This window comes from Lithobates pipiens, unplaced genomic scaffold, assembly GCF_037356315.1.
Source record: "Lithobates pipiens isolate NorthernLeopardFrog02 unplaced genomic scaffold, aLitPip1_a1.2 Scaffold_22, whole genome shotgun sequence".
NCBI lineage: Eukaryota > Metazoa > Chordata > Amphibia > Anura > Ranidae > Lithobates > Lithobates pipiens.
In genome coordinates this window covers 98,175,635-98,195,304 of record NW_027507784.1, presented here as the reverse complement: position 1 = coordinate 98,195,304, position 19,670 = coordinate 98,175,635, and the positions used below count along the sequence as shown (strand labels likewise).

The 19,670-nt window shown below is 44.1% G+C and overlaps 1 protein-coding gene across 1 annotated transcript in view; it reads right to left on the bottom strand.

Annotated features, from left to right (window-relative positions):
- Positions 1-19,670, bottom strand: part of MYO3B (myosin IIIB) — a 583,926-nt gene that overhangs the window by 515,194 nt on the left and 49,062 nt on the right. The window lies entirely within an intron of this gene.

Sequence of the window (19,670 nt, the reverse complement as noted above, 5' to 3'; positions counted from 1 at the left end):
CCTGCTTTGACACCTGTCACCTTGATGGGAATTAGTGGAATCACATCAATTGGGAATCAGACAATACTAAAACCTGACCACGTCTTGTAAACTTTCCTGAAACTTTATGCTGAAAAAAAAAATATTTAATACTATTTGTGGGAGATATCCCATTTTCTGTCTGGTGTCTGTCAAACAGACAGGAAGGGAGAAGAGATCCCTCCAATGGGGACAAAAAGAGCTGTAAAACTAAAATATTTCCCTCTACTCAAAGCTAAAAAAAAAGCCATTTTACGGAACCATAACACCTAAAAGAAATACCTTGTAAAAGGAAAGTGGGAGAATTTAAATGACCACTGTAAGGGGGCTTTTATACAGATGGCCCCCTTACTATTCTCTGATTAGGCAAAGTGTAGACCATGACCATGACCAGGTAGATCATGATGTCAAAAGCCTTCCTTGCCATCTCGTCCATCAGAGAACACTTTGTATCCAAAGTGGTTGTAAACCTCTGACATGAAATAAGAATAAAGCATATCCCTCTATAGTATGTACTGTATGCATTACTCACTTCTGACAGGCTTTCCTGACACCAAGAGAAACATCCCTACAATCAGCTCTCAGAGCTCTTCTCACTGAGCTCTCTATCCCTAGCTTTCTGAAAGCTGTAGAGAAGAGAAGACTGCAGATCACCAGGTACAACTTATGTAGGAGGATTTGTTCCAACTCTGTGTATCACCTGGGGGCAGTCGCTTCTCTGCATATACTGTATGTAAGGTGTTACAACCCACTTTAAAATCAATAAAATACAAGGCATTCTATCGTGTAACACAGGCATTGTCTGTTTGTTTGCCTTTAATTATGTTGTCCCTACCTCACTCTGTAGTAATAGGGATGGTCTATATAGTTTCTACACAGTGTGCGTGTGTATGGGGGGGGTTGCTAAAAGTGAAGAGTGCAAAATCTGGTGCAGCTCTGCATAGAAACCAATCAGCTTCCAGATTTTGTTGTCAAAACTTAATTGAACAAGCTGAAGTTAGAAATTGATTGGCTACTATGCACGGCTGCACCAGATTCTTTGTTCACCAGTAGGGATGAGCCGAACACCCCCCTGTTCGGTTCGCACCAGAACCTGCGAACAGACCTAAACTTCGTGTGAACTTTAGAACCCTATTAAAGTCTATGGGACTCGAACATTCACAATCTAAAGTGCTCATTTAAAGGGTAATATGCAAGTTACTGTCCTAAAAAGTGTTTGGTGACCCGGGTCCTGCCCCAGGGGACATGGATCAATGCAAAAAAAAGTTTTAAAAACGTCTGTTTTTTCAGGAGCAGTGATTTTAATAATGATTAAAGTGAAACAATAAAAGTGTAATATTCCTTTAAATTTCGTAGCTGGGGGGTATCTATAGTATTGCTGTAAAGGGGCACATGTTTCCGGTGCTTAGAACTGTCCCTGCACAAAGTGTCATTTGTGCAGGAAAAAAAGTCTTTTAACCACTTGGGATCCGCGCTATTGCAAAATGACGGCAATAGCGCGGACCCACATTTTCGGGACTACGTCTATTGACGTAGTCCCGGTTACGAGCAGCCTGCGCGCCCCCTGAGGGGCGCGGGCGGCGCGCTCTGTGATCGGCGAGTCCGTGAGACTCGCCTGATCACCGATCCGTGTAAGGGGTCGATCCCGACCCCTTATCACGTGATCAGCTGTCAGCCAATGACAGCTGATCATGTGATAAAACGGAGCCGGTAATCGGCTAGTATTCCTCCTCGCGCTGACAGCGCGAGGAGAAAAAAAAAAAGCTGATCGCCGGCGGCCGTGTTCGGGACATCAGTCCCGATCACGGCCAGCAATTTAAAAGGACACCTGCCCCCTGCCAGTGCCCACCTGCCACCCGCAGTGCCATCCTGAAATAAAGTAAGTGCCCCCCTGTCAGTGCCACCCAGCAGTGCCCATAGTGCCCACAGTGCCACCCAGCAGTGCCCACAGTGCCACCCAGCAGTGCCCACAGTGCCACCCACAGTGCCACCCAGCAGTGCCACCCACAGTGCCACCCAAAATCTGCCTCAGGTGCTGCACCCCAGTGCCGCCCATCAGTGCCCAGCAGTGCCGCCCATCAGTGCCCAGCAGTGCCGCCCATCAGTGCCCAGCAGTGCCACCTATCAGAGCCACCTATCAGTGCCACCTATCAGTGCCCATCAGTCCCATCTATCTGTGGTACCTATCAGTGCCCATCCGTGCCACCCATCCGTGCCACTTATCCGTGCCACCCATCCGTGCCATCTTATCTGTGCCCATCTTTGCCCATCAGTGCCGCCTTATCTGTGCCCATCGGTGCCGCCTTATCTGTGCCTATTAGTGCCGCCTTAACTATGCCTATCAGTGCCCACCAGTGCAGCCTATCAGTGCCCACCTATGCAGCCCATCAGTGCCCACCAATGCAGCCCATCAGTGCCCACCAATGCAGCCTATCAGTGCCGCCTAATCAGCGCACTTCAATGAAGGAGAAAAATGACCCGTTTGCAAAATTTTATAACAAACTATTAAAACATGATTATTTATTTTTTTTTTTTTGCATCTTTTTTTGTTTGTTTAGCAAAAAATAAAACTCCGAGCTGTAACTAAATACCACCAAAAGAAAGCTCTATTTGTGGGAAAAAAATGATAAAAAATTCATTTGGGTACAGTGTTGTATGACCGCGTAATTGTCACTCAAAGTGCATCAGCGCTGAAAGCTGAAAATTGGTCTGGGACTGAGGGGGGTTTAAGTGCCCAGTAAGCAAGTGGTTAAAATCACTTGCGGCTAAATTGTCGGCTCCCGTAATACAGAGAACACTCAATGAGTGTTCTCTGTATTAGCCGACAATTCATTCATTCATTGATAAAAAAAAAAAAAAAAAAAGCGTGGGGGCTCCCCTAAATTCAATTACCAGGCCCTTCAGGTCTGCCATGGATATTAAGGGGAACCCCGTGTCAAATAAAAAAAAAATTTGACGTGGGGGTCCCCCTAAATATCCATACCAGACCCTTCAGGTCTGATATGGATATTAAGGGGAACCCCGCATCAAATTTAGAAAAAAAATTGATGTGGGGGTCCCCCTAAAAATCCATACCAGACCCTTTATCCGAGCACGCAACCTGGCAGGCCGCAGGAAAAGAGGGGAGATGAGAGAGCGCCCCCCCTCCCTCCTGAACCGTACCAGGCCACATACCCTCAACATTGGGAGGATGCTTTGGGGGTCTGTGACCCCTCAAAGCACCTTGTCCCCATGTTGATGAGGACAAGGGCCTCATCCTCACAACCCTGGCCGGTGGTTATGAGGGTCTGCGGGCGGGGGGCTTATCAGAATCTGGAAGCCCCCTTTAACAAGGGGACCCCCAGATCCCGACCCCCCCCCTGTTTGAAATGGTAAGAAGGTACAAAAGTACAAAATGGTTAAATAAGACAAACACACTTTTGAAAAATTCCTTTATTAAAAAAAAAAAAAGATTCCAGCGGTGCTAATCCACTCTTGCTATCCAGCGACGAATCTCCGGGGTCCAGCGATGGATGATCATATCCAGCGACGGGGGATCTTTCAGTCCAGCGGGGTCAGGTGACGGGTGGCCCCGCCCTCCTTATATAAGAAACGTCAGCGCTGGGATCTCCGCAGTCTCCGCACCCCCCTGTTCAGTTCGCACCAGAACCTGCGAACAGACCTAAACTTCGTGTGAACTTTAGAACCCTATTAAAGTCTATGGGACTCGAACATTCACAATCTAAAGTGCTCATTTAAAGGGTAATATGCAAGTTACTGTCCTAAAAAGTGTTTGGTGACCCGGGTCCTGCCCCAGGGGACATGGATCAATGCAAAAAAAAGTTTTAAAAACGTCTGTTTTTTCAGGAGCAGTGATTTTAATAATGATTAAAGTGAAACAATAAAAGTGTAATATTCCTTTAAATTTCGTAGCTGGGGGGTATCTATAGTATTGCTGTAAAGGGGCACATGTTTCCGGTGCTTAGAACTGTCCCTGCACAAAGTGTCATTTGTGCAGGAAAAAAAGTCTTTTAAAATCACTTGCGGCTAAATTGTCGGCTCCCGTAATACAGAGAACACTCAATGAGTGTTCTCTGTATTAGCCGACAATTCATTCATTCATTGATAAAAAAAAAAAAAAAAAAGCGTGGGGGCTCCCCTAAATTCAATTACCAGGCCCTTCAGGTCTGACATGGATATTAAGGGGAACCCCGTGTCAAATAAAAAAAAAATTTGACGTGGGGGTCCCCCTAAATATCCATACCAGACCCTTCAGGTCTGATATGGATATTAAGGGGAACCCCGCATCAAATTTAGAAAAAAAATTGATGTGGGGGTCCCCCTAAAAATCCATACCAGACCCTTTATCCGAGCACGCAACCTGGCAGGCCGCAGGAAAAGAGGGGAGATGAGAGAGCGCCCCCCCTCCCTCCTGAACCGTACCAGGCCACATACCCTCAACATTGGGAGGATGCTTTGGGGGTCTGTGACCCCTCAAAGCACCTTGTCCCCATGTTGATGAGGACAAGGGCCTCATCCTCACAACCCTGGCCGGTGGTTATGAGGGTCTGCGGGCGGGGGGCTTATCAGAATCTGGAAGCCCCCTTTAACAAGGGGACCCCCAGATCCCGACCCCCCCCTGTTTGAAATGGTAAGGGGGTACAAAAGTACAAAATGGTTAAATAAGACAAACAAACTTTTGAAAAATTCCTTTATTAAAAAAAAAAAAAAGATTCCAGCGGTGCTAATCCACTCTTGCTATCCAGCGACGAATCTCCGGGGTCCAGCGATGGATGATCATATCCAGCGACGGGGGATCTTTCAGTCCAGCGGGGTCAGGTGACGGGTGGCCCCGCCCTCCTTATATAAGAAACGTCAGCGCTGGGATCTCCGCAGTCTCCGCAGTGGAGACAGAAGACGGATGTATGGACAGCGCTGGACTGAGAGATCCCCCGTCGCTGGATATGATTATCCATCGCTGGACCCCGGAGATCCGTCGCTGGATAGCAAGAGTGGATTAGCACCGCTGGAATCTTTTTTTTATTTTTTTTATTTTTTAATAAAGGAATTTTTCAAAAGTGTGTTTGTCTTATTTAACCATTTTGACACTTTCTTTGTGAAATGGTAGGGGTACTTTTGTACCCCCTTGCCATTTCAAACAGGGGGGGGCCGGGATCTGGGGGTCCCCTTGTTAAAGGGGGCTTCCAGATTCTGATAAGCCCCCCGCCCGCAGACCCTCACAACCACCAGCCAGGGTTGTGAGGATGAGGCCCTTGTTCTCATCAACATGGGGACAAGGTGCTTTGAGGGGTCACAGACCCCCAAAGCATCCTCCCAATGTTGAGGGTATGTGGCCTGGTACGGTTCAGGAGGGAGGGGGGGCGCTCTCTCGTCCCCCTTCTTTTCCTGCGGCCTGCCAGGTTGCGTGCTCGGATAAAGGGTCTGGTATGGATTTTTAGGGGGACCCCCACGTCAATTTTTTTTTAAATTTGATGCGGGGTTCCCCTTAATATCCATATCAGACCTGAAGGGTCTAGTATGGATATTTAGGGGGACCCCCACGTCAATTTTTTTTAAAATTTGACACGGGGTTCCCCTTAATATCCATGTCAGACCTGAAGGGCCTGGTAATTGAATTTAGGGGAACCCCCAACGCTTTTTTTTTTTAATCAAGGAATGAATGAATTGTGGCTAATACAGAGAACACTCATTGAGTGTTCTCTGTATTACGGGGAGCCGACAATTTAGCCGCAAGTGATTTTAAAAGACTTTTTTTCCTGCACAAATGACACTTTGTGCAGGGACAGTTCTAAGCACCAGAAACATGTGCCCCTTCACAGGCATACTATAGATACCCCCCAGCTACGAAATTTAAAGGAATATTACACTTTTATTGTTTCACTTTAATCATTATTAAAATCACTGCTCCTGAAAAAACGGCCGTTTTTAAAACTTTTTTTTGCATTGATCCATGTCCCCTGGGGCAGGACCCGGGTCCCCAAACACTTTTTAGGACAGTAACCTGCATATTACCCTTTAAAATGAGCACTTTAGATTTCTCCCATAGACTTGTATAGGGTGTTCCGGCTTTTCGAATTTGCTGCGAACAGCCCAAATTGTTCACTGTTCGCTGAACAGGCGAACAGGCAATGTTCGAGTCGAACATGAGTTCGACTCGAACTCGAAGCTCATCCCTATTCACCAGTTTTAGTAAATCTTTCCTACTATGATTTTTTTTTAACTAATGTTCATCCGGTATGATCTGCACAAGTTTTTGGATTAAAGCTTTCTGCAATCTCCAGGATGTAATTTGGATTGAGTCACTGTTCACCAAGCTACTAAGACTGTAAGTTAAGCTATCTCATCACAACTGGATACATTATAGAGAGCACACTCTCAGTGTGATTGCAAACACATTCTGTAAATGGTGGCAGTGCTGAGTGACTGACTCCCTGTGGTCAGTGTGCAAAAAAGACACTTGGCACAAGACACAGAAAACTGTGGCTATCATTGTAGTAGCACTAACTACAACAGTAATTATCAGCCTGCTCAGTGGCCCTACAGATATGAAATATACATATGTACATTAGTCAAAGCTGGGGGGGGTTAGTCTTAAGGACTCATTTAAGGGTTTTGTCAAGGGTTTGATTTAAGCCTAAATGTAATGCCCCGTACACACGATCGGATTTTCTGACAACAAATGTTGGATGTGAGCTTGTTGGCTGAAAGTCTGACCGTGTGTATGCTCCATCGAACATTTTTTATTGGACTTTCTGCCAACAAATGTTGGCTAGCAGGTTCTCAAATTTTCCGCCAACAAAACTTTGTTCTCGGAATTTCCGATCATGTGTACACAAGTCCGACGCACAAAAGTTCATGCATGCTCGGAATCAAGCAGAAGGAGCCGCACTGGCTATTGAACTTCCTTTTTCTCGGCCCGTTGTACATCTTGTACGTCACGTTCATAATTGTTGGCCAACATTTGTGTGACCGCGTGTATGCAAGACAAGTTGGAGCCAACAACCTTCCAACAAAAATCCACAGTTTTGTTGTCGGAAAGTCCGATTGTACGTGGCATAAGTCTTATGGTGAGTTTATGCGTGTAAATATTTTAGTAAGCATTAGCGTGTGTTAAGGATTGAGAAAGAAGATTATGGTGGATAGAGGGTGTTATTGGGAAACTATAGTGATTTTTTGTGAGTTTTACTTCAATTGTTTTTTTTTCTAAACATATCTTTTATATATGTTTTTGTGCTTGTATCTAAACTTTTTTTTACAAATAAACATGTAATACATGAATTAAAAAAAAGCCAAATGTCTGTGAAGATTCTTTTATTTCCAGGTCATGGTATAGCTAGTTGTAGTTATGCCGCGTACACACGGTCGGATTTCGACGGAAAATGTACGATGGGAGCTTTTTGTCAGAAATTCTGACCGTGTATAGGCTCCATCAGACATTTTTCATCGGAATTTCCGACACACAAAATCTGAGATCTGGATCTCAAATTTTCTGACAACAAAATTTGTTGTCGGAAATTCCGATCGTGTGTACATAATTCCAAAGCACAAAGTTCTACGCATGCTTGAAATCAAGCAGAAGAGCCGCACTGGCTATTGAACTTCAATTTTCTCGGCTCGCTGTGCGTCACCACGTTCTTGACGTTCAGAATATCCGACAACATTGTGTGACTGTGTGTATGCAAGACAAGTTTGAGCCAACATCCATCAGAAAAAATCCCATGGATTTTGTTGTCGGAATGTCTGATCGCGTGTACGTGGCATTAGTCAACTTCAGCTGGACTTGTTATGTGATGTTGAAGATGCTTAGTAGCTTAACCAAGCTGCTTCATCAGTTCTAATTAGGGTTGGGAGAAAACCCCAACATTTATATTTAGCCACACGGCAAAGTTAGTCACCTTAATCAAATTGCCATAAAATGTGGGCAAAAGGCAAACATTGATTGTCCAAAACAAGGTGGGAGGTTTGAAATTCTTTACCACCCCCTTGTAATTACATAATTCCATCCTATTGGGACAGGAGGTCTGCCTCATATGTTAATCCTTCGAATCCATCAACACGGTTGCTGGTGTGAATTATTGTTAAATCACCAGGATATGAAGACAGCATTATTTGTGGATGAGAGATAGTGCAGAAGACCCCTGCCCCTGTTGCTGACCTGCTGATTTTTGCCGATGTATGGCTGTAATTGCCTATGTGATGGAGGCCCTAAGGTTCAAAAGGAGTAAGAGTTAAAGCTGAACTCCGGACACAAATGTTTTAATTTCAAGAAATTCCTCAATAGCCACAAAGGATACAAATTCAATTTGTGCGCACCAAATGCTTTTGCATACCCAGCTATTATCTTGTAAACATAACAGTGACATCCACAATGTGCCCTACATAGCCTGTTCAGACAACAGAACTGTGGGAGAGACCAGCAAACCCCACCCACCACTGGCTGTTTGCATGAAATTACAAAAGGGGGTGGAGACAAGACCAGTCACCCTGCACAAGAAGAGAGAGCAGCAGTGACCGGTCTCAATTACAGGAAATTCCCAGACAGAGGATTACTGCACAGATCTGGAAGAAATATATAAAACACATCAAGACTCTTGGAAGAATACAAAGAACAAATGTATTTAGACAATATCTGCTTTTCCCAGAGTTCATCTTTAAGTATTAGGGGTGCTTTAGTGTTAAGGACATTTTGTAATATACAGTGGTGAAAATAATTATTTGATCCCCTGTAGATTTTATGAGTTTGCCCACTTACAACGAAATGAAGGGTCTATAACTGTCAATATACAGTAGGTGTATTTAAAATAATAGAGACAGAATGTCAACCAAAAATCGAGACAAAAACACTTGAAACAAATGTTATGAACTGAGTTGTAGTTCAGTGAGTAAAATAGGTATTTGATCCCCTACCAATCAACAATAATTCTGGCACCCACAGACTGGTTACAGTATGTGCTCATGTGGTACACAGATAAGTCTTGTCAACTTAAGAAGGTGCTCCTAACAACAACTCGTTATGTTTATTAAAGACACCTGTCCCCAGAATCTCTTTCTTCCATTCAAATCTCACCATCATGGTCAAGACCAAAGAGCTGTCAAAGGACATCAGGGCCAAGATTGTAGACCTACACAAGGCTGGAATAAGCTAAAGGGCCAACGTCCCACTGACCTGCTTGGTAGCGATCACCCGTTCTGAGCCCAAGTATAGCCGCCTCGTGGCTCCGGTGCTTAGAAATCCTCTCAGCTTTCTCACTTCTTCTCGCACGCTGAGAGGACGGGCTACACAGTTTCTGACTGGTCCTAAAGAATGTTCTGAGAATGCTCCTAAACGTCCCTCCTGATGGGGTAGGTTTAGGAGATTAAGCTCTGGGTATTTCTAAGCCCCGGATCTGTGAGTTGACTATACCAGGGCTCAGAACGGGCAATCGCCATCATGGGGGAGGGTGAGGTGGGAGTCCTGTGTAATTTTTCTGTAAAGGTGAACTTACCCTTTAAGGTTTTAAGAGTGGATCTTAAATGTGTGCAAACATGGTAACCAACTGCAAGAAACGTCTTACCTCTGTGCTTACTAAGTCATGTTTTGCTTGGAGATTAAATTCTTTTACTCATTGAATTCATAACATTTGTATTATGTGTTTTTCTGGATTTTTGGTTGATATTCTGTCTCTATCATTTAAAATACACCTACTGTATGATAAAAATGATAGACCCTTCATTTCTTTGTAAGTGGGCAAACTTTAAAAATCTTCAGGGGATCAAATAATGATCAAAAACTGATTTTCCCCACTGTAGGGGCACTTAGGTAAGGTGTGGGATTTATACATGATCTTAGTGCCAAGAACTTTACATGAAAAGAGCACAGAGAACTAAAATACCATTATCTGCATTTTCCTTCTGAGTCAGAGGATCAATGTGACAGCTAGGGACATCGACAATGACAGCTTATGTGTAACCCTCATCTCTGATGTCTTGTAAAAAAAAATAATTTCCCCCGAGTTTGGATACATAAAGGAATTTAGATGATGAAATGAAGAATGCAAATAAGGATGCTTTGCAGTTCATAAAATTACTGAGCATTACAGTATTTCATAGAACTGGCTAGACTGTAAACACACTATTCATTACTATTTTCTATTTAGAGGCCCCCCACGCCTGCCATAAATGCAATCTGATCACGGGGAGAAACGCAGGTCAGGAGGTATTTATACGCACAAAGCCATTCACATCACAGCAGGACGCTGGCTTAGCAGGTGACAGGTGTTAGATGTGCGCTGCTCCTATAGGTTGCCAGAGGATAGTTGTTCTATTGTGAAATGACATTCCCAAGGTTACCAGGGACTTCTATTACTATCAGTACATCACTGAACACAGCCAGTAATCAGTCAATTTCACGTCTGCTCTGGATGCTGTCAGTACCTGTACATTTCATATGCAGGTAGGAGAAACATTCCAACTGCTGTAACAGATGTAAAACAAAAATTACAAGGTCTGTTGTAAAATCCTTAGAAAACAAATAATATGTGCATAGGGGTAGCTATATATATATTCATTACATATGCAAGTGCTGCCTTCCTTTTATGTAATGCTACACATTGCTTCTGCTTTCCCATCTCTGTCAATGCAAGTTTACCAGACAGGTCTATCTGGCCATAATAAGTGAACTACTGCCTAACAGCTGTTAATCAGGAAAGCAGAGTAACTATATATATTTTTATATATATCTATATATCTATATATATATATATATATATATATATATATATATATATATATATATACATACACAGTATCTCACAAAAGTGAGTACATCCCTCACATTTTTGTACATATTTTCTTCTTATCTTTTCACGTGACAACACTGAAGAAATTACACTTTGCTACAATGTAAAGTAATGAGTGTACAGCTTGTATAACAGTGTAAATTTCCTTTCCCCTCAAAACACACAGCCATTAATGTCTAAACCTCTAGCAACAAAAGTGAGTACACCCCTAAGTGAAAATGCCCAAATGGGGCCCAAAGTGTAAATATTTTGTGTGGCCACCATTATTTTCCAGCACTGCCTTAACCCTCTTGGGCATGGAGTTCACTAGAGCTTCACAGGTTGCCACTGGAGTCCTCATCCACTCCTCCATGATGACAACACAGAGCTGGTGGATGTTAGAGACCTCGCGCTCCTCGACCATCCATTTGAGGATGCCCCACAGATGCTCCATAGAGTTTAGGTCTGGAGACATGCTTGGCCAGTCCATCACCTTTACTCTCAGCTTCTTTAGCAAGGCTGTGGTCGTCTTGGAGGTGTGTTTGGGGTCGCTATCATGTTGGAATACTACCCTGCGGCCCAGTCTCCGAAGGGAGGGGATCATGCTCTGCTTCATTATGTCACAGTACATGTTGGCATTTATGGTTCCCTCAATGAACTGTAGCTCCCCAGTGCAGCACTCATGCAGCCCCAAACCATGACACTCCCAGCACCATGCTTGACTGTAGGCAAGACACACTTATCTTTGTACTCTTCACCTCACACACTTGATACCATCTGAACCAAATAAGTTCATCTTGGTCTCATCAGACCACAGGACGTGGTTCCAGTAATCCACGTCTTTAGTCTGTTTGTCTTCATCAAACTGCAGGCTTTCTTGTGCATCATCTTTAGAAGAGGCTTCCTTCTGGGACGACAACCATGCAGACACATTTGATGCAGTGTTCGGCATATGGTCTGAGCACTGACCGGCTGTCCCCCCACTACTTCAACCTCTGCAGCAATGTTGGCAGCACTCATACATCTATTTCCCAAAGACAACCTCTGGATATGAGGCTGAGCATGTGCACTCAACTTCTTTGGTCAACCATGGTGAGGCCTGTTCTGAATGGAACCTGTCCTGTTAAATCGCTGTATGGTCTTGGCCACCATGCTGTAGCTCAGTTTCAGGGTCCTAGCAATCTTCTTATAGCCTAGGCCATCTTTATTATTTTAAGCTCCTCAGAGAGTTCTTTGCCATGAGGTGCCATGTTGAACTTCCAGTGAGCAGTATGAGAGAGAGCGATAACACCAAATTTAACACACCTGCTCCCCATTCACACCTGAGGCGTTGTAACACTAACAGATCACATGACGCAGAGGAAGGAAAATTGCTAATTAGGCCAAATTTGGACTTGTTCACTTAGGGGTGTACCCACTTTTGTTGCCAGCAGTTTAGACATTAATGGTTGTGTGTTGAGTTATTTTGAGGGGACAGCAAATTTGCACTGTTATACAAGCTGTACACTCACTACTTTACATTGTAGCAAAGTGTAATTTCTTCAGCGTTGTCACATGAAAAGATGTATTAAAATATAAATATTTACAAAAATGTGAGAGGTGTACTGACTTTTGTGAGATACTGTGTATATGTATATATATATATATATATATATATATATATATATATATATATATATATCCAAAATTGGTTTAGAGCCACTTACTTCAACCATAGAGTGCAGTGGCTACACTTACAACTATATATATATATCGCCCGCCCCATTTAGGTGGGTGCTTAATAGGGTTTTGTGAATAGTAATAAGTAAATTTAGCCAGGGCCTTGCACTTTTCTAGGCCTGGTTGTTTATTTGGGAGAGGGGAGTGCTAGAATAGAGGGGGTGTAGCCACCTACACTCTGGCTCAAGGACGTCCATTCAGCCTTTCAGTGGAAATGTTCTGGAAAGGAGGCAGGATTTGGGCCTGGGGTGGCAGGCAGCTTACGTGGAGAGCTCTGGACCAATCATTAAATTGTATTGGCAGGGGCAGGACTCGCATATAAGCTGGGGGTCACATGCTTCCAGGGAGGAGGAGAGAACCAGATGTAAGGAGTTGGGCATGTAGAAGGCTTGAAGGCCTGGGGGTTCAGAGACCGCAGTGCTGGACAGCCGGAGCAGGCTTGAAGGCCTGGGGGTTCAGAGACGCCAGTGCTGGATAGCCTGAGCAGACATCGCTATGTAGTCCAGAGGAGAAACCGGGTGTCCCAGCCAGGGATGCACCGGACCACACGGAGGAGGAAGTAGGACTAAAGTAGACGGAGGAAACTGGTAATCGACCTTCTGTGGGAAACATGGACTGTCGATGGGAATGAGCAAAGGGAGTGTAACCCAGTGGTGATTATCCATAAATTTGCTATCTGTCCAAGGACCTAGTGAGAAACACCTTCCAGAACTGACATGAGCAGATTGCAAGAGTCAAGGAATTAGGCGGTGAGGTCTGGGACTTTGGAATCTGCAACACTGTGGCGGCACAGTGGTGTAGTGGTTAGCACTCTCACCTAGCAGTAAGAAGGGTCACTGGTTCAAATCCTAACCACGACACTACCTGCCTGGAGTTTGCATGTTCTCCCTGTGCCTGCGTGGGTTTCCTCCAGGTACTCCGGTTTCCTCCCACAATCCAAAGACATGCGGGTAGGTTAATTGGCTTCTGTCCAAAATTGGCCCTAGTATATAAATGGGGACCTTGGATTGTGGGCACCTTGAGGGTAGGGACCAATGTGAGTGTGCAATGCACAGGGATAAGGTGTATAGTAGACACTCACTCAGGTTGAACTGGATGGACTGGTGTCTTTATTCAACCTTACAAACTATGAAACTATGAAACTATGAAACCCACAATATTATTCAGATTGATGCTGGTCAGTTCACAAAAGGGAAGTACGCAGGATCAGAGTCAGGAACCAGAATTAATAGAGGCAACTCATATCCTCTACACAATTGTAACATATATATATATATATATATATATATATATATATATATATATATATATATATATACAGTGGGGCAAAAAAGTATTTAGTCAGCCACCATTTATGCAAGTTCTCCCACTTAAAAGGATGAGAGAGGCCTGTAATTGTCATCATAGGTATACCTCAACTATGAGAGACAAAATGTGGAAACAAATCCAGACAATCACATTGTCTGATTTGTGAAAGAATTTATTTGCAAATTAATGTGGAAAATAAGTATTTGGTCACCTACAAACAAGCAAGATTTCTGGCTCTCACAGACCTGTATCTTCTTTAAGAGGCTCCTCTGTCCTCCACCCATTACCTGTATTAATGGCACCTGTTTGAACTTGTTATCAGTATAAAAGACACCTGTGCACAACCTCAGTCACATTCCAAACTCCACTATGGTGAAGACCAAAGAGCTGTCGAAGGACACCAGAAACAAAATTGTAGACCTGCACCAGGCTGGGTAGACTGAATATGCAATAGGCAAGCAGCTTAGTGTGAAGAAATCAACTGTGGGAGCAATAATTAGAAAATGGAAGACATACAAGACCACTGATAATCTCCCTTGATCTGGGGCTCCACGCAAGATCTCAACCCGTGGGGTCAAAATGATCACGAGGCCGGTGAGCAAAAATGCCAGAACCGCACGGGGGGGGGGCCTAGTGAATGACCTGCAGAGAGCTGGGACCAACGCAACAAAGGCTACCATCAGTAACACACTACACCGCCAGAGACTCAGACCCTGCAGTGCCAGACGTGTCTCCCTGCTTAAGCCAGTACATGCCCAGGCCTGTCTGAGGTTTGCTAGAGAGCATTTGGATGATCCAGAAGAGGATTGGAAGAATGTCATATGGTCAGATGAAACCAAAGTAGAACTGTTTGGTAGAAACACAACTCGTCGTTTTTGGAGGAGAGAGAATGCCAAGTGGCAACCAAAGAACATCATACCTACTGTGAAGCATGGATGTGGCAACATCATGCTTTGGGGCTGTTTCTCTGCAAAGGGAACAGGAGGACTGATCAGTGTACATGAAAGAATGAATGGGGCCATGTGTCATGAGATTTTGAGTGCAAACCTCCTCCCATCAACAAGGGCATTGAAGATGAAACGTGGCTGGGTCTTTCAGCATGACAATGATCCCAAACACATTTCAAGGTCCTGGAGTGGCCTAGACAGTCTCCAGATCTCAACCCCATAGAAAACCTTTGGAGGGAGTTGAAAGTCCGTGTTGCCCAGCAACAGCCCCAAAACATCACTGCTCTAGAGGAGATCTGCATGGAGGAATGGGCCAACATACCAGCAACAGTGTGTGTCAACCTTGTGAAGACTTACAGAAAACATTTGACCTCTGTCATTACCAACAAAGGATATAGAACAAAGTATTGGGATGAACTTTTGATATTGACAAAATACTTATTTTCCACCATAATTTGGAAATAAATCCTTTAAAAAATTAGACAATGTGATTGTCTGGATTTGTTTCCACATTTTATCTCTCATAGTTGAGGTATACCTAAGATGACAATTACAGTCCTCTCTCATCTTTTTAAGTGGGAGAACTTGCACAATTGGTGGCTGACTAAATACTTTTTTTCCCCACTGTATATAGATTCCCATGTTTACAACAGTGCCACAGCAAAATTATATTTCTAAAGAAAAAAATGTAATTTAAAACTGTATTGTCGGATCCCAGCAATATAGCTAAAAATAATTGGAAAAAAAAACGGTGCCTCTGCCAGAAATACCAAAAAAATTGGTATGGATGTCCCTGCCACAATCCATACCAAGCCCTTCAGGTCTGGTATGGATATTAAGGGGAGCCCGGACCCAAAATTTTTTAAAAAATGGCGTAGGGGTCCCCCATGCCCTATATACTAAACAGCAATATATATACTAAATGACCTGCCCTATATACTCTTTTGGGTGTTAGGTGGTGCCAGAACACTGTAACCCCTCCCAGTTACCCTTGTTGGGCGCTGGAATCGGCCCTGCTGTGAAATATGTCAAAAATTTTAATTACAAAAGAAAAATTGGGCCTTGGGGAGTGGTGGTGGTGCCCTAAACCAAAAAATATTGTTGGAAGCTACCATCATCAAGATTGAGGAGGTATAGGATAGTCAGCATAGGCAGTCTTCGAAGGGATCCCAGATCCATAGCAAATTCACTCAGTTACCTCAGCATCAGGTGCTTGATAGCTCCTGATCCAGGACTGATTAATTTTTATAAATGTGAGCCTATCTACGGAGTCTGTGGACAGGCTCTCTGATCCGTTACAAACCCTCCAGCAGCACTGAATGTGCGTTCAAAAAGCATGCTGGATGCAGGACAGGTCAGTAGCTCGATTTCATATCGAGCAAGTTATGGTCAGTGGTCCATCCTCAAGACCCAGTAGCCCAGTGGATGCTCTGTTGAAAAGGTCTCAATGTCTGCTCTTGTCCCTAGATACTCCTGCACCATATAATGCAGACACTGGCGATGGTTGCTTGAACCGATCAGACCTTGGTGATGAGGACTGGAAAATAGTTTCAAGGCATTGGTCAGCCAGCCACCTTCTCCACCACTCTTCCTTCTTCAAGGCCTTCTGTAGATGTTTCATCCTCTGCCCCCTCTCTGCGAAGGCAGGATGAGTTCTGCAACTTTACCCTTGTAACGTGGATCAAGAAGGGTTGCCAGCCAGTAATGATCCCTCTCCTTTATACCATGAATCCTGGGGTCCGTTGGCAGGCTTTGCAAAACCAGGGAGGCCATGCAGCGTAAGCTTGCAGAGGCATTCGATTCGGAGTCCTCTAGGTCACTAAGGATAACATTATCCATAACTACCTCCTCCCAGCCACGTACAACTCCTTGGGTTTCTGGGGATTGAAAACCATTCCTTAAAAACTGCTGCTGAGTGTTATCCTCTACATCCATGCTGACACAATTGTCCTCCTCTTCTTCCTGTGTGTTTGGTGGGCCTGCAGGAATGCTATCTGGATAAAGGGGGCCTTGGGAGGTAAGGAAGTCCTCCTCTTCCTCCCGCTGTTCTGCCTCAAGTTCCCTGTCCATGATTCCACGAAGCCTGTGCTCCAGCAGAAAGACTAGAGGGACATTGTCAATGATGCATGCATTGTCACTGCTCACCATCCTTGTGGCCTCCTCAGATGGGGACAGGACAGGGCATCCTTGATCAGTAGTGCCAAAAAGAAGCTAAGCTCCCCCGACCCTGTCCTAGTGCTCAGGTACTCATTGATGGCATTCTGCTGTTTTTGCAGCCACTGCAGCATTGCCAACGTTGAGTTCCACCTGGTGGGCATGTCGAAAATGAGGTGGTTGGTGGGCAGGTTGCATTTCCTTTGAATGTCAGCCAGCCGAGCACTGCCATTGTATGACCGTTGGAAATTACCACAGACTTTTCTGGCCTGCCTCAGGAGATCTTATAAGCCTGGATACCTGGTCAAGAACCACTGCACCCTCAAATTCAGGATGTGTGCCAAACATGGAACATGGGTCAAGTGTCCCTGTCGGAGGCTGGAAAGAAGGTTGGTGCCATTCTCACATACAGCCATTCCTGGCTGAAGCTGGCATGGCGTTAACCACCTCTGAGCCTGCATCTGCAGAGCTGACAGAATCCCTGCCCCAGAGTGGATCCTGTCCCCTAGGCAGACCAATTCAAGCACCACATGTCATCTTTTAGCCTGACTGCTTGCGTAGCCCCTTGAACGCTTACGGAGCACTGCTGATTCAGAGGAGAAATCTGAAGAAGAGGCCATAGAGGAAGAAGAAGAGGAGGGGGTGGGGGAGAGAGCTGTGGAAGAACCTCCACTAGCTTTTTGGAGGTGTGGTGGCGGAAGAAGCTCCAACAACACTGAACCCTGTCCTGCATCCTTTGCAGCTGCCAGCAGAGTTACCCAGTGCACCATGAAGGAAAGGCAACGTCCCTGCTCATGCCTGTTGGACCATGAGTCAGGGGTAATATGAACCTTACTGCTGACTGCTCTGTCCAACGAGGCCAAAACATTGCCTTCCACATGCCAGTAGAGAGCCAGAATGGCCTTTCGTGAAAAGAAATGGCGTTTTGAAACCTGCCACTGAGGTACAGCACATTCCACAAATTTCCGAAAGGGGGCAGAGTCTACCAGCTGAAAAGGCAGCATTCGCAGTGCTAGCAATTTGGCCAAGCTAGCATTTAGACCCTGAGCATGTGGATGGCTGGGACCGAATCGCAGATCATTATGAGGCGTTCCACAGTGTTCGAATTTCCCACGAACGCCCCATAATGTTTGCTGTTCTGCAAATGGGAGAAACACCCGATTTTCGAGCCGAACTTATGTTCGACCCGAACATCAAGCTCATGCCTAATTTGGACACTACAGCCTCAGTGCTGTTCCCTCCAAGCAAGGAATTCATATGCATTATCTGTTCCTAGCAGGTGTATGAATCTGTCACCTGCTCTGACATTTGTTGTGCAGGGGAGCAAAAGATTTTTAAAGAGTGCCTGGAGCGGTTGAATCTGCCAGGCAGGGACACAGTGAAACCTCCAACCATTTTAGCCAAAACTGAAAAAGTTTGCTTTAGATGTACTATAATATAATAATAACTCAAAATACACATTCACTGTACTGAAGCTTTGCAAAGAGCAATTATAATGCCTTGAAAAAGTATTCATACCCTTGAAATTTTCTACATTTTGTTATGTTACAACCAAATACTGTGAAGTAGAAGGAAAGGAATATGATAAATAGTGTTCAAATTTTTTTACAGTGTGGTGTGCATTTATATTCAGCCCCCCCGAGTCATTACTTAGTAGAATCACCTTTTTCTGCATTTACAAATGCAAGTCTTTTTGGGTATGTCCAGTGGTGCTCAAATTTTTTTTGGGGGGGGAATGAAAATTCAGAAAAATACTAAAAAAAACCCCATCAATTGCAGCCTTATTTGCTTTTCGAACACTCCGAGCGCAATGCTCTGCGCCACAAGTCCTATTTTGAAGCCTATTAGAGCCTATGGCTCTAATCAGGTGCTCCAAAAAACCACCCCCGCTGCTGTAATTCAGGCACCCTGCGTCCTAAAATTGGCCTGACTCTGTGGTGGCCATGGATAGATTCATGCTATACAGAACAGCTGTATTTATACTGATTAAAATACACACAGATGGACTCTATTTATTAATTAGGTGACTTCTGAAGGCAATTGGTTCCACTAGATTTTAGTTAGAGGTATCAGAGTAAAAGGGGCTGAATACAAATGCACGCAACACTTTTCAGATATATATTTGTAAAAATTGTTGAAAACCATTTATCCTTTTCCTTCCACTTCACAATGATGTGCCACTTTGTGTTGGTCTATCACATAAAATCCCAATAAAATACATTTACGTATTTGGTTGTAAGAAATTTGGAAAATGTCAAGGGGGTATGAATACTTTTTCAAGGCACTCTATCTCATACAAACTGCAGTAAAACAAAATAAGCAATCAGGTTTTACTTTTCATCACCTCGAACCAATCAGAACAATTAAAGATAATAGTTTAGAATAGGTAAGTGCCACTTTCTCATCTCAGCTCTTTTCCTTAATAAGAAAGGTCCAATTTGTTTTCTTAACTGAAATCCCAATCTGAATAAAAGCTGTAAATCTGTAAAATCCTCTGCTCTCGCCTGTCTCTTGCTCTCCGTTTCATTCCTTTGTTTATGCTTTCATTTCAGCCTGGCTTACATCAACTGCAATAATCACAAATTAAATAGATCTGCTAGTTTCCAGACCCACAGGACCACTTTACCTTCTGCTCACAGGGAATAGCTAGGCTCCGGGCTATTAACACCATTTGTGAGAAATTAGTAATTTCTTTTTATATGCAAAAGATGGAATATTGAATTTAAATGAGAGAACGACAGCCCTGGAATAGACGCAAGCGGATTGC